The sequence below is a fragment of the Rhincodon typus genome, chromosome 1 (genome assembly GCF_021869965.1).
Source record: "Rhincodon typus isolate 14 chromosome 1, sRhiTyp1.1, whole genome shotgun sequence".
Lineage (NCBI taxonomy): Eukaryota > Metazoa > Chordata > Chondrichthyes > Orectolobiformes > Rhincodontidae > Rhincodon > Rhincodon typus.
In genome coordinates, this window is record NC_063332.1 from 169273730 (window position 1) to 169287448 (window position 13719).

Consider the following 13719-nt stretch of genomic DNA (forward strand, 5'->3'; position numbering starts at 1 on the left):
AAAAAAATAAATACTTTTATACAAGTATTGTGTAAGATCAGTTGTGATAAGCCTGCAGAAAAAGAGTGGCTGTCAAGTATGTTTCAAAATGCCGTGTACATTGGATACTTAAGTATCAGCGTGTGGTGTCATTCCTTCTGATTTAACAAGAAATAATTTACGTTCAATTATATTGCAATTTGAAAACTATAGGTTCTATGGAGAAGAGCTCTTTGTTATTACTTTGTTTGTATAGGTACAGTTGATGTGTATTCTGCAATTTACACTCCCTGAATATCCTTCTTGGCTGATCAGTATTAGCATGATGTGCTATGTGTTGCTTAACATTAATGTATTTTTCTTTTGGAAAAAAATGATCTTGTGATAGGCAAATTAGGTATTTTAAATCTGTTGCCTGCATCTGTGGATTTAGTCTATCACTTCATTTGCATAGATTTTGGCTTCAAGCTCCAGTATATGTGATGAGAATCCAAAAAAGAGATGCCCTGGATAGGAAGATAAATCCACAAAGAATAATGAACACAGATCATTATTTTTAATGGTATATTAGGTATGTGAATTTCAGTATCTCTCTGAAGTGATACTTTTATTAGTTATTGGATGTGGTGCTGCTCATAAGGTTGGCATTTGTTGCCCTTCTGTGGTTGTCCTGGGAACAGAGCATTGGATCTACTCCAGTCCAGTGATAATGGTACTTTATCCAAGAAATGCATTACAACTAGGAAGCTGAAATGCAGCATAACTTGAATGGAAAAAATTCTACATAGACTGAGTAATCCAGTTAAAAACATGCCAATGTATAACAATCATGTAGTGACAAAAATAGGCAAATTTAGCAAGTGACAGAAAGGTGGTAGACAGGATATTTAGAAAAGGTAAAATTGAATTAAAGTTGTTAAAATTATGAGGCAATACACCATTTGTAAATTCTAGGCACTGATGCACATCATATTTGATAATTTTAGTACCTAATTGAGTTTCAGAACTATGTGAGGGATAGGGCGTTATCAGAAATGTCTGTACTATATCCTAATTGTATTTTTTAAAGTTTCATTCATGGGATGCTGGGGGCGGCATTTATTGCCCACCCCTAGTTGCCCTTTGAGAAGGAGGTGATAAGCCGTGTTCTTGAACCACTGTATGCCATGTGCTGTAGGTAGATTCACAATGCTTTTAGGGAGGTAGATCCAGGATTTTGACTCCATGACAGTGATAATAGTTCCAAAACAGGTGGTGAGTGGCTTGGATGGAAATTTGCAAGTAGTGGATTTCCCTCATGCCTGCCGCTCTTGTCTTTCTAGATGGAGGTGTTTATGGTCTCGGAAGATGCTGTTTAAGGAGCCTTAGTGAATTTCTGCAGTGCATCTTGTAGATGGTGTGCACTGATGAGCATTGGTGGTGGTGGGAGAGGATGTTTGTGGATGTCGTGCCAATCAAATGGGCTCTTTGTCCTGAGTGGTGTCAAGCCACTCATCCAGGCAAGTGGGGAGTATTCCATCACATTCCTGATTTGTGCCTTTTCTGTGATGGATAGGCTTTGGGAGTCAGACAATGAGTTACTTACTGGAGAACATCTATCTTCTGACCTGTTTTTGTAGCCACAGTATTTATACAGACAGTCCGATTCCATTTTGTGTCAATGGTAACCCTAGGATGCTGATTTTGGGGAGGGGTTCAGAAATTGTGATGTGCCATTAGATGTTAAAGGGCAGCAGTTGGATTGTCTCTTTTTGGAGATGGTCATTATCTGGAGTTTGTGTGATATGAATATTACTTGTCACATGTCAGCCCAAATAAGGATATTATCTGGGTCTTGCTGTATTTGAACATGAACTGCATCAGCATTTGAGGGGCCTAAGTAATTTGTATTCACAGTCGCATTATGCGGTAACGTTTGAAGTGATCCCCAAAAGGAACTATTAGAATAGAGGACCTAAAGCTGAGTCAGTAAGGTGGTTTTTGAGGAGCATCTTAAGAAGAAAGAAATGTGGATTGTTTTACAGAGAGAATTCCAGTGTTCTAAGCTTTGGCAACATGATTCACTTGGTCCTAAATGATGTTTCCAAATTCCAACAGATTGGCACAATGGCCATGAGTGAATATCTCTGCCATGTCTCAGTTCAGGATGTGTTTCTGTCATTCAGTTTCCCATGCTGGACAAGTCTTAATCAGGATTCATGACTGAAATACTTTCCCATTTTCTATGCCAATGTTTCTGTAACGCATGCTAATACAACAAACAGAATTAGACTTAAGGGCTGGGATGGATTGTGGAGAAATCAAACTATAAAATTTTGGGTGCTGTCCCAGGTCCTGAAGTCATGCTGTTCAGATTATAATGACCTGGAGTTTCCAAGGAGTGTCAATCATTGGCACTCTTCTCAGACTTTCCCCATCTGGACACTGTACATTTCTTGCAGGGTGTTTTAACCCTGATATAACCAGAGATGTGGAACACAGAGCCTCTTGGAGAGCTCCATTACAGAGGAGTAGAACTGGGCAAACACAGGGCACATAAGCTTTGCACAGTGCTACTTTCAAGCTGCAGTATGAAGTCTTGTGAATGAATGAGTGGATGGGGTAGGAAAGTGGGTACATAAACAAAGTTTCTGGAAAAGCTCAGCAGGTCTGTCAACATCTGTTAAGGAAAAATCAGAGTTAACATTTCGAGTCAGGTGACCCTTCCTCAGAACTGTTCTGAGGAAGGGTCACCAGACCCCAAACGTTAACTCTGTTTTTTCCTTCACAGATGCTGACAGACCTGCTGAGCTTTTCCAGAAACTTTGTTTTTGTTCCTGATTTATAGCATCCACAGTTCTTTTGGTGTTTAGTTAGGAAAGTGGGTAGGTTGGCAGGTGGGGCCGGTTGGTGGAGAAGGGTCAGAGTGTGGGAAGTTAGGGAGGTGACCAAGTGTCCAGAGAGGTAATCAGTGAATAGGGATGTAGTTGGGTTCAAGGATCTGATTGGAGCGGGGGAGGGGTGCGTTAATTGGATGCCAGTACTGTAGTTAGCCGGGGGTTGGGGTTTTTTTCTGTCTAACATTTCCTGACAACTATTCAGGTAATTGTAATGGCTTTGGTCTCCCAGCCAGTGACTTTTGCACAAAAGTCCCAGAGATCAGGAGAATTGTTTGTTGGATGTTGAAAATTCCCTGGGAACTGCCATGTACTTCAGCTTGTTTGGGCTTTCCCATGTCATGATGCAAATCTCTATTCGTACATCAGGCCTCCACTGGTCCAGGGGCCTGAAGGTTTGGACTAATATGTTTAGACTGAAGATATTTTCTAATCAACCTGCTCAGAATTATTACTACGCACCTCAATGACAGATGGGACTTGAACCTGGGCCTCCAGGTCAGAGACCGGGACACTACCACTGCAACACTAAAACCTTGTGTATGGACTGGATGCAACGACGGAGAATGCAACCCTATGGCCTTCTAAGACTATGGTGGCTTTACCTTATACATCAAGTCAGAAATTACTTTCATCGAGGCTGGTAGAATTTACAATGGCCTACCTCCTGAACGATTACAAACATAGCTATAATTACATGCACAGCAGAATCATGTATTAAACTTGGAAAGATTGCAATAACAACAAAAGAAATGGCCTCAAGGTGATACTGAAGCTTGGCAATAGTACAGTTTTAGAAATTACAGAAGATTTGTGTTAATGGTTAAGTAATAACACAGTTGCTGTACATTCGTTGATTTATTTGATAACCACAAACTATGTTTACACCAATCATGAACAATGCAGGAAGTGAAACTTGAATTGTAATGATAAAACCAAGTTGTTACCAAATGCTTCAGCCAGCTTTAGGAAAAGAGAGATTACAGTAGGTTAGTTAAAATGAATGCCCTTTTATTAGGCAGTTGACTTTCACAATTACAGAAAATCCTATGGCAGATTTGCAGGATCATGCCATGGTCAAAAGAAGTGGATACGATCAGGGTTATATCTGAACTAACTGCAGATGGACAGCCTTACATAGGATGATGTATTCTGAAGCTCATTGCAAAGGTGATTGTATTTCTGTTTCTGGGGAGTGAGCAGTTCTGAGATCAGGTTCCTGCCAGTCAATTACTGCTTTCAGCCATAAGCGTATTGTAGCTCTTGGGAATGGATTGGCATCTTTGCACCACTACTCACCCTAGAGAGTTAATGCCCTGGCAATGCTAAAGGGGACTGCCTTATACTAAAATAGATCAGTCCCAAAAGGGGAGACGACTTTTCAGGTTTGTGAAAATTGAGGGCAATCGCACGAATGCCACCAACGCAAGCTTTCAGTCAAAGATTGTCTTCACAGTCTGGTTGCAGCCTTATTGGCAAACTGCCATGTCATTGTTGAGTGTTTTGCAGGCTGCTAATAGACAGATAAATCTTCAAGGAGCTGTAGGGTGTTACAGTTGTGATAAAATTAGATTGAATCCAGGCTCAGTCTCCTCGCTGCACCGCTCAGGGTTGATAGAGTAATGATGTCAGTTCACTGAGTGACAACAGGGATTCGACTGGCTCTACCTTGAAATGAATGGCAGCTTGAACATCTGGCATGTATTCCAGCTCTGTGTGCAATGAGAGTCTCTACAGCAATACTCCTTAAAGAGCAAATATTATCCGCTGAAGTTTAAGTATTGCTCTGAGAACCAGAAAGGGTGTCATTCAGACAAGGCTGGCAGCAGTAATTAAGCTGTCTCAGTTGGATGAACTGCTGCAAACACTGTTGCACACATTACACATGGATTGGGAGTGAGTGAGCTTGGTCCTTTGTCAAGATGCATGAGAAAATGGAATCAGACGTGATACCTTCAATACTAATTAAGGCGAGGTGAAACCCTGTACCATATCAGATTGCAATCTCATCTAATATGACTTCCTTCAACTTACGGTTTTAGGGTTTTTTTAAGCAAGGCAGCGTCATCTCTGCAGCCTCCTCTTAATCCTAACTGAATAGCTCCTTTTTACAGAAATCTCAGGTGTAGACTCACTTCAGGTGAAAATCCTGACATTAAGGTTTTTTGGATGAGAGACAGACGTAACTGAAGCCCTGTCTGTCTGTCCAGGATGAGGCCCACTAGGAGTGTTATGCCAAGTGTCCTGACCAATATTTACCTTCTTCATCAATATCATAAAACAACAGATTAATTAGTCATTACAAAGTGCCTGTTTGGGGGAGCTTGCTGTGCACAAATTAGCTGCCACACTTCCTATGTTAAAACGGTGACTACATTTTAAAAGGTACTTAGATAACACAGTATGGAGCTGGAGGAATACAGCAGGCCAGGCAGAATCAGAGGAGCAGGAAAGTTGACATTTCAGGTTGGGACCCTTTCTGAAGAAAGGTCCTGACCGGAAACGTCAACTTTCCTGCTCCTCTGATGCTGCCTGGCCTGCTGTATTCTTCCAGCTCCATACTGTGTTATCTCTGACTCCAGCATCGGCAGTTCTTGCTATCTCTTTTAAAAGGTACTTCACAGGTTGTAAAGAAATTCAAGACACTGGATGTTTGTGAAAAGCACGACATAACTGCAAATCTTTCTTCCTTTGTGCCATTAATGAAAAAGTAAACAGATCACGGGCGAAATAGGAGATCCAGATTTGCAACTGAATCTTTTGTTTTTAAAATCAAAGGAGGAAATGTCACCCACTAATTCATACTGGTCAACTTCTCTGCTGTACATAAGTCCAGTGTAGTGCTCAGCTATTTCCTGATTCTCCCTTGTTGCATCCAGGAAAAACTAAAGATTCCGGTGGTGCAGCAGTAGTATCCCTGTCTCTGAGCCAGGAGGCCAAGGTTCAGATCCCATGAGCCATTGCAAAGGACAATGGCAGCCAATGCATGTGACCACCACTGCACCATTCTGACTTGAAATTTATCACCAGTCCTTCATTATCACTGAGTGAAAATCCTGTAACTCCTTTCTTAACAGCACTGTGGCTGTCTCTACATCCTCAAGGACTGCAGTGGTTCAAGAATGCAGCTCATCAACACCTTCCCTAGGGCAGCTAAGGATGAGCAGGAAGTGTTGGCCTAATCAGCAAGCCCTATGAAATAATAAATAAAAATGGAGAGATGCTCTGTCCACCCTCTCTGTCTCTACATCTTGCACTGCTATGGAATGTTTTTGGTTTGGTCAAGATAATTTAAGCATTTTACATCCCTCTTTGCCTGCAATTTGTTTACAAAATCTTTCTGTCAATCTAAATGCTGATTGTTTCCACGTCCCCTATACTCGGCACATAAAAACTGAGATGTCTCATCCATAATTTTTATCTGCTCCCTGACAGCCTACACAAACATGGGAAAGGAGCCAAAAACAACAAGAGCTAGACATTCCCTGGAATGCAGCAGCCATTTTGAAAGCTAGCAGGAGTACCTGGTGTAGCTATACACTGTGCAAGATTGAGGACCTCCTGCTTATCACTGTATTTCAGCTTACTTTACTGTTAGACAGAAACATAATTGATGATCTTAAGTTGCTGAACAGCTCCATTTTTCAACAAAAAGAATGATTTTTATTCAACAATATGCAGCACATTTAGGGTACTATCCGCTATAATTTTGTAAAATCAGTAAAGTGCCCAGCCAGAACAATGATGCGTGATTGGATTGAACAGCAGAGGCAATATAGTCTACTCCTGTTCCCATCTCTTGTGTTCCTGTGCCTCGACAGTCACTTGATTACAATGCATTCATTATTACGACATTATTACGACTCCATCAAGTGAGAGCTGGACCTGTTTCTAGCTGGAGCAGGATCACCTTGTAAGAAAGGAAGGTACTGTATGGCATTACTCATGGCCTGTTGGATTAGTTACAGTCGTAAATAGTGGCATCGGCAGCATGTTGCTTTTACTTGTATAGCATTACTCTGGGCTTCTGTATTAGTAGTCGCCTTAGTCCCAGAGGGCCATCGGGCCACTCTCCCATTAGAGCAATGTCTGGTGGTGAGTTTACTGTGAAGGGCTCCATGCCTCGGGAAGAGATTGAGAAACTGGGATCCTTTCAGTGATCTTGGCCAATGTTGAGAATTGAACCCATGCTATTGGTGTCACTCTGCATTGCAAAGCACCCACTTAGCCAACTGACTCCCACGTATGAATTCCAAATCCAGTGACAATATCATTACACCACTGTCTCTGATTTGTTTTATGAATGAATTATGTTAATTTTAAATTTCCCAGCTGCAGCGGTGAAACTTGAACTTGTGACTCTGGATCATTCTCTGGTTCTCTGGATTGCTAGTTCAGCAACATAACCACATTGCTATGTGTACCCCTATTGGCTGCTAAGGTTAGATAAAGAGTGAAGGGAAGCTTGTATGGAACAAAAGTCCTGACAGAGACTTGGTGGGCCAAATGGCCTGTTCCGAATTGTCGACTCAATGTGATTCCATGTAAATGTGACATTGCCTAATTCTGCGTCTGCCACTTGAGGGAGGTGATGGCCTAGTGGTATTATCACTGCACTGTTAATATGGGACAGCACAGTGGCTCAGTGGTTAGCACTGCTGCTTCACAGCGCCAGGAACTCAGGTTCAATTCCAGCCTCAGGCAACTGTCTGTGTGGAGTTTGCATATTCTCCCTGTGTCTGCATGGGTTTCCTCCAGGTGCTCCAGTTTGCTCCCACAGTCCAAAAATGTGCAGGCTAGGTGGATTGGCCATACTAAATTGCATATAGTGTTCAGGGATGTGTAGATTAGGTGAGTTATAGGGGAATGGGTCTGGGTGGGATGCTCTGAGGGTCAGTGTGGACTTGTTGGGCTGAAGGGCCTGTTTCCACACTGTAGGGATTCTATGATTCATTGCACTAACATCAAAAAAATACTTATTCTGTTTTAGTTCTTTGCAGAAGTTCATTCTGCTTCTGTCAGTTACAGAAATGTGGCACGTTTACAGCAGTCCTGGAGAAATATCAGCATCACGATCATTACAAGGATGAAGGGGGGAATGGGAGACATTTGAACTTTTTTTGAAATGTATTCACCAGATGAGGGTATCAGGAACTAGGCAGGCATTCACTACCTGTCCCTAATTGCCCTGACGGCAGTTGAAAGTCAATCACATTACTGTGGGTCTGGAGTCACATGTAAGTCAGACTGGGCAAAGCAGTTTCCTTCCCTAAATGACATAATTGAACCAAATGGGAATGTATCAACCCATAGCTAAGCATTAATATCCTGGCTGTTCATTGATATTGTCCATTCTGGTGTGAAAAAGCTTTTTCTTTAAAAGTTAAATATCTGCTGCATTGTATGATTGGACATAATGCCCCTTGGACTTCTGTAGTATCGTATACAGATCAAGTGTAAAACCCATTCTAGGGTCTAAAGATTCTGCCTCAGGTATCAATGAGACAAAATACATTGGATGCCATCTACTTCATGTGGTACACCTCATTTCCACTACTAAGCGGTAGTATATCTCATAATAAAACTGTTTTCTTGGAGATCCTGTGGACCAGGATCTGTCTTGTGTGGTCAATTCATCAGCAGTTCTCCTGGAACATCTTCTTGAGCTGGTGACTAATCTGCTGTTAACCTGGCTGCAGCAACAAGGTGTTTTAGAAAGCCTTCTTTATAAACCCTTTCCTTGCTGTGACTGTGTTATACAAGGTAAATGCTTGGTTGTGGCCTGTTTTGATTAGATTTCAATTACATTGCTGTCTTGTTGAAGGTATCACCGTATGTATTTGCTCTGGACCTCTTCTTCAAGACCATACTCGAATAAACACGTACAGTTGTGTGAGGTGTCATCTCTATGTCTCAATGATAGAATGTGGGAGAGAGTTTTATGATCACACAAACAATGTCACCATATCTTCAACATGGTTTCAGACTTTTGCCAAAAGTCTATGGCTTGACCAATATCTTCTCATCCTGCCTCAATCCTCATGCCCATAATGCAGTTCTTCAGGCAGGGTGCGAATTTCTTCTTCGATCCCCATTCCATCTCCAGTACAACAGGCTTCAGCACAACCAACTTCACGTTCATGCACATGAATGAAGTAGAAACATGGTTTCCTGATTCAAAGATATTAATATGATACAGGAGTAAATAATATAACGGCTTACAGAGATTGTTTGTGTGTGAGAGAGAGCAAGCATTGGCTTACAGTAGTCATTTATTGTGGGTTTTGAGGGAGTGACTGTGATGCTTCAATGCACATTTAAAGGAAGGAGATGAGGAATTATCATCTGCAGATCAAAGCTCACTCTGGTTTTTAAACTGGCTTCTTTCTATTGTAATGCACTGTGATCAGCAATGATGAGACATCAAAATCCCCGTTCCCCCCCTCAATTAATACAGACTGTGTCATACAACCATGATGCCATCTTTGTTACATTAACCATAGTCTCCACCTTGCCCAAATACTCTTGACACCAATAAAGCTACAGTTAAAATCCCAGGCCAATAACAGTAAAAAAGAGAGAAACTCCCTTTAAGATGAAATCATAGAATCCCTACAGTGTGGAAGCTATCTAGCCTCAACCCCCTCTGAACAGCATTCCACCCAGACCCACTCCATTACTCTGCATTTCCCATGGCCAATCCACATAGCCTGCACATCCCTAGACAATACAGACCATTTAGCATTGCCAAGCCACCTAACCTGCACATTTTTGGACTGTGGAAGGAAACCCACGCAGATATGGGGAGAATGTGCAAACTCTATACAGTCACCCAAGGATAGACAAACCCAGGTACTTGGTGCTATGAGGCAGCAATGCTAACCACTGAGCCATTGTACCACCCTTTAAAGTGGACGTGCATTTCAGAAACACTGGATGTCCCAAAGTACCATTGAATTATCTTTGAAGTGTAGTAATGTAGGAAATGCAGAAGGCAGTTTTGCACCCAGCAAATTGCCAGTAACAGTAATGACAGATCAGCTTTTTTTTGTGTGTTGTAGGTTGAGGGATAAATATTGGCCAAAATACTGGGGGTTAAATCCCTGCCTTTGTTTGAAATAATGCAGTAACAGTACGCACCATCCACAGGATCCACTGCAGCTACCCATCAGACTGTTTAGAGTGAACCTAGATCTGCAAACTCCACTATCTCCAAAGTTAAAGGCAGCAGATACATAGAGAAACACCACCACCTGCATGCTCCCCCTCTGTTTCTAACTGGAAACATATCGTTATTCCTTTACCATCACCGGATTAAAATCCTACGACTCCCTTTCTAAAAGCACTGTGTGTGTACTTACTCCAGATGGACTGCAGCTGTTCAAGAAACCACCTTTTTGAGGGCAATTAGGGATAGAAAACAAATGCCCAATTTATTTGTGATGACCATATCCTGTGAACAAATTTTGAAATAACTGGTCACCTCAAGGCTCCAAAAGGAGTTCTTGGGTCTTGCCTGACTCACTATGGCTGTCACTGACTGCAACAGCTTTTGGGGTGGTGATTAAGCAAGGCTGATTCTGTTTTTGGACTCTAATGACTTCTGAGCTCATTTTCGCCTGGATCCCATCTGCCATGATGCCAGTTCTGTCAGTTACATATTGCCATCTCAAAATAGAAGTCAAGGTCTGAGTTTATAAACTTTTATGTTTGGAATGACAACAATCCTAAGGTTTATATGTACACTGAGTGTTCGCAGATTTACTCATTTCCTCTGTTATGTTTCATGGGGCTGCTGTGAAGCCAGTTTGAACTTCATAAAATCCCATTTGAACTTCATAGTATCCCTACAATGCAGAAAGAGGCCATTCGGCTCATCAGGTCTGCACCAACCCTCTGGAGAGCATCCCACCCTATCCTCATGACCTCACATTTACCGTAGTTAACCCACCTAGCCTGCACATCCCAGGAAATTATGGGGCAATTTAACATGGTTAATCCACCTAACCTGACAGCTTTGGACTGTGGGAGGAAACCGGAGGAAACCCACGCAGACACTGGGAGAATGTGCAAACTCCACACAGACAGTCACCCAAGGCTGGAATTGAACCTGAGGCCTCAGCACTGTGAGGTAGTAGCACTCACCATTGAGCCACCATGTTGCCCCAAAAGCCCAATATTCCTTTCACTGGAGTTGGACAGGAGGGTAACAGGATATTGTGTGGGCTAGTTCTGGAGACATGCTTCTCCCCTTCCGCCACCTCATTGCAGTCTCAGAATAAGGGGCAGGACTGAAATGAGGAGGAATGTCTTCACTCGGAGGGTGGTGAATTCTGTACCCTGAAGGGTTGTGGAAGCTCAGTTTTTACGTAAGTTCAAGAGAGACTTTGAGATAATTTTCAGTTACGAGTGGCATAAAAGGATATGGGGATAGTTTACAAATATGACATCAAAGTAGCTGACCAGCCAAAGATGAACCCAGATTGAGGGGCTGAATGGCGTCCTCCTAGTTTCAATGTTCCCAAAGGCTGGGCAAGAAGGTTCACTGGGCACTTTCTTGACTCATCAGCAGTTGAGGCTCTTTAATCGATGGCCACTTGAGGGCCTCAACCTGACACTGACCGATCACTGTCTTTCCAGCAGGCAAGAGAAAACTGGTTTCATGACAGAGTTTGTTGCTTCAATCTGGAGCAAATACAGGGATGGAGGGCTAAGCATTAGCCACTAAAAGCAGCCCTGTTCCACCTTGCCTCCAACCACGTAAGCATCCTCGCCCTCTCTCTGCTGTTTCCTATTCCATTAGGCCCAAAGGAAAATGGCCTCACTGTTGGATCCCCGATCAACCTGTTCAGAGATGTTCTTACATGCCTCTGGAGCATGTGGGACTTGAAGCCAAGCCTCCTGGTTCAGAAGTAGGGACACTACCATTGTGTCACAAAAGCTCTCCAGATCCACTAAAGACTTGGCCTTCAGTGAGGTTCTCTTGGATCCAGAAGCCACTGGGCTGATCATTTTTGGCGAGCTGTTAGCTCTTGCTGACCGAACTGAAGCTCAACCCTGTGGGCTTCGTAATCGGTGGGAGAGGCAGTCACTACCGAACCCTCCCGCCCTTGTAAATCCCAGCTGATATGACAGTCCATGAGAGATCTGAAATGAGCCATGTTTGATCAGAGCAGGCTGGAGATTGGAAATGACCGAGTCAATGTCTGGCTGTCACTCAGAATTGATCAGCATGTAGAGATTTTTTATCCATAGCAAAACATGATAGCAAGAATATCTGGACTGCAGTGCCGGCATAACGTTTTAAATTTTTTTTTGCTTATTTTGTGTATGTTTATATTCTCCTCTTCACATGTAATACAAATTCTTTTGAATAAATATTGGAATTTAAACAAGAAATGCTTGCCTGAATGTTTAATGTTTTACACTCTGAATTATTATTAAAAAGAAATATTTAATGCTGCAATGTTGAGGTTAGCTGCAGTTTGATGGAATGTGCAACAGTCTTTCCAGCAGCTGTCTGGAGTCTTGAGGCAAAAGGTGACTGAGTGTAATTAATTACTTCTATTCAAAAGCAGACAGTGCTGCTGTAATTGGTGTTTTTGTATGCTTGTGCACATGATAGTTTCAGAAATTGTTGGCAGCTTTCATCCAAATGGTGTATTTGGGTTCAAGGACTCAGTGTCTCTGGTGAATTAGGTATTCCGATCTGATAACATCACTGTGATATACAAAGAAACACGTTTATTTTACAAGCGTGTTTTTTTTTGACAAAACACAGTGTTATTTTCAGTTACAAAATATTTTCTCCTCTGGCAACAACCGTGATCAGTTGTTAGGAAAAATAAAAATTGCCCCCCTGTTTCGCTTTTCAATAACTCAGGAAATTGCAAAGCAAGTGAGGGACTTCTGGAGTGTTTTAACAAGAAGAAAAGCAAAATATCGTGGATGCCGGGAATAAAACTAAAGAATGCTTCCAATGCTGAGCAGGTTAGACATGGTCTATGGTGATCAAAATAGTTAACATTCCTGGCCTGTGACCTGTCATCAGGTCTGAGTAGAAGGAGATATCTATCCTTGTTACCCTGATCAGACATGTCATTACACCTCTGGAACAGGCGAGACTTGAACCCAAGTGTCCTGGTCCAGAGGTAGACCACTACCACTGCGCCATAAGAATCCCTCAAGCTCCAGGGAGCGTGCATACTGTTGTAGTATGGGAAACATGTACAGTTTATGCATTGCCTGTGTCCCAAGGCATAATGAGATAAATGGCCAGACATTCCATTTTAGTGATGTTGGTTGAGAGCTGAATATTAGTCAGAACACAAAGAATAACTCACCTGCTATTAACCAATTGTCACTTCTTGCAAATTATGTCTCTTATTCTTATTACCCATCAACTGCAAACACTAATTTGGCAGCCACCGTGGTTCTGGGTGGTAATGGTAAATGATAGTTGACTGTGGTAAGATCATTTGGCTTACTTACACAAATGGAAAGAGAAATTGTATCAAATTGACTTGCACAGTGTTGTACGTTGCATGAATGTGAGTCAAATGCAAAATATGAGAGTTAGCAAAGACTGTGAGAGGAATGTGAGAATAATACAGGACTTATAAGTGTTGAGGTGTCCATAGTATGACAACACATTTAGAAGGCTGACAAAATTATGGTCAGAACAATGGCTTGCGAGTAATATTTCGTGTAGTATATTTTTCCCTTTAAAATACAGGTTAAGTTCCTAAAGCATCAACCCCTTTAATTTTTAAAGTGCCCTTGCACACATGGAAATTTAGAGATAGCAGGAACTGCAGATGCTGGAGAATCTGAGATAACAAGGTGTAGAGCTGGATGAACACAG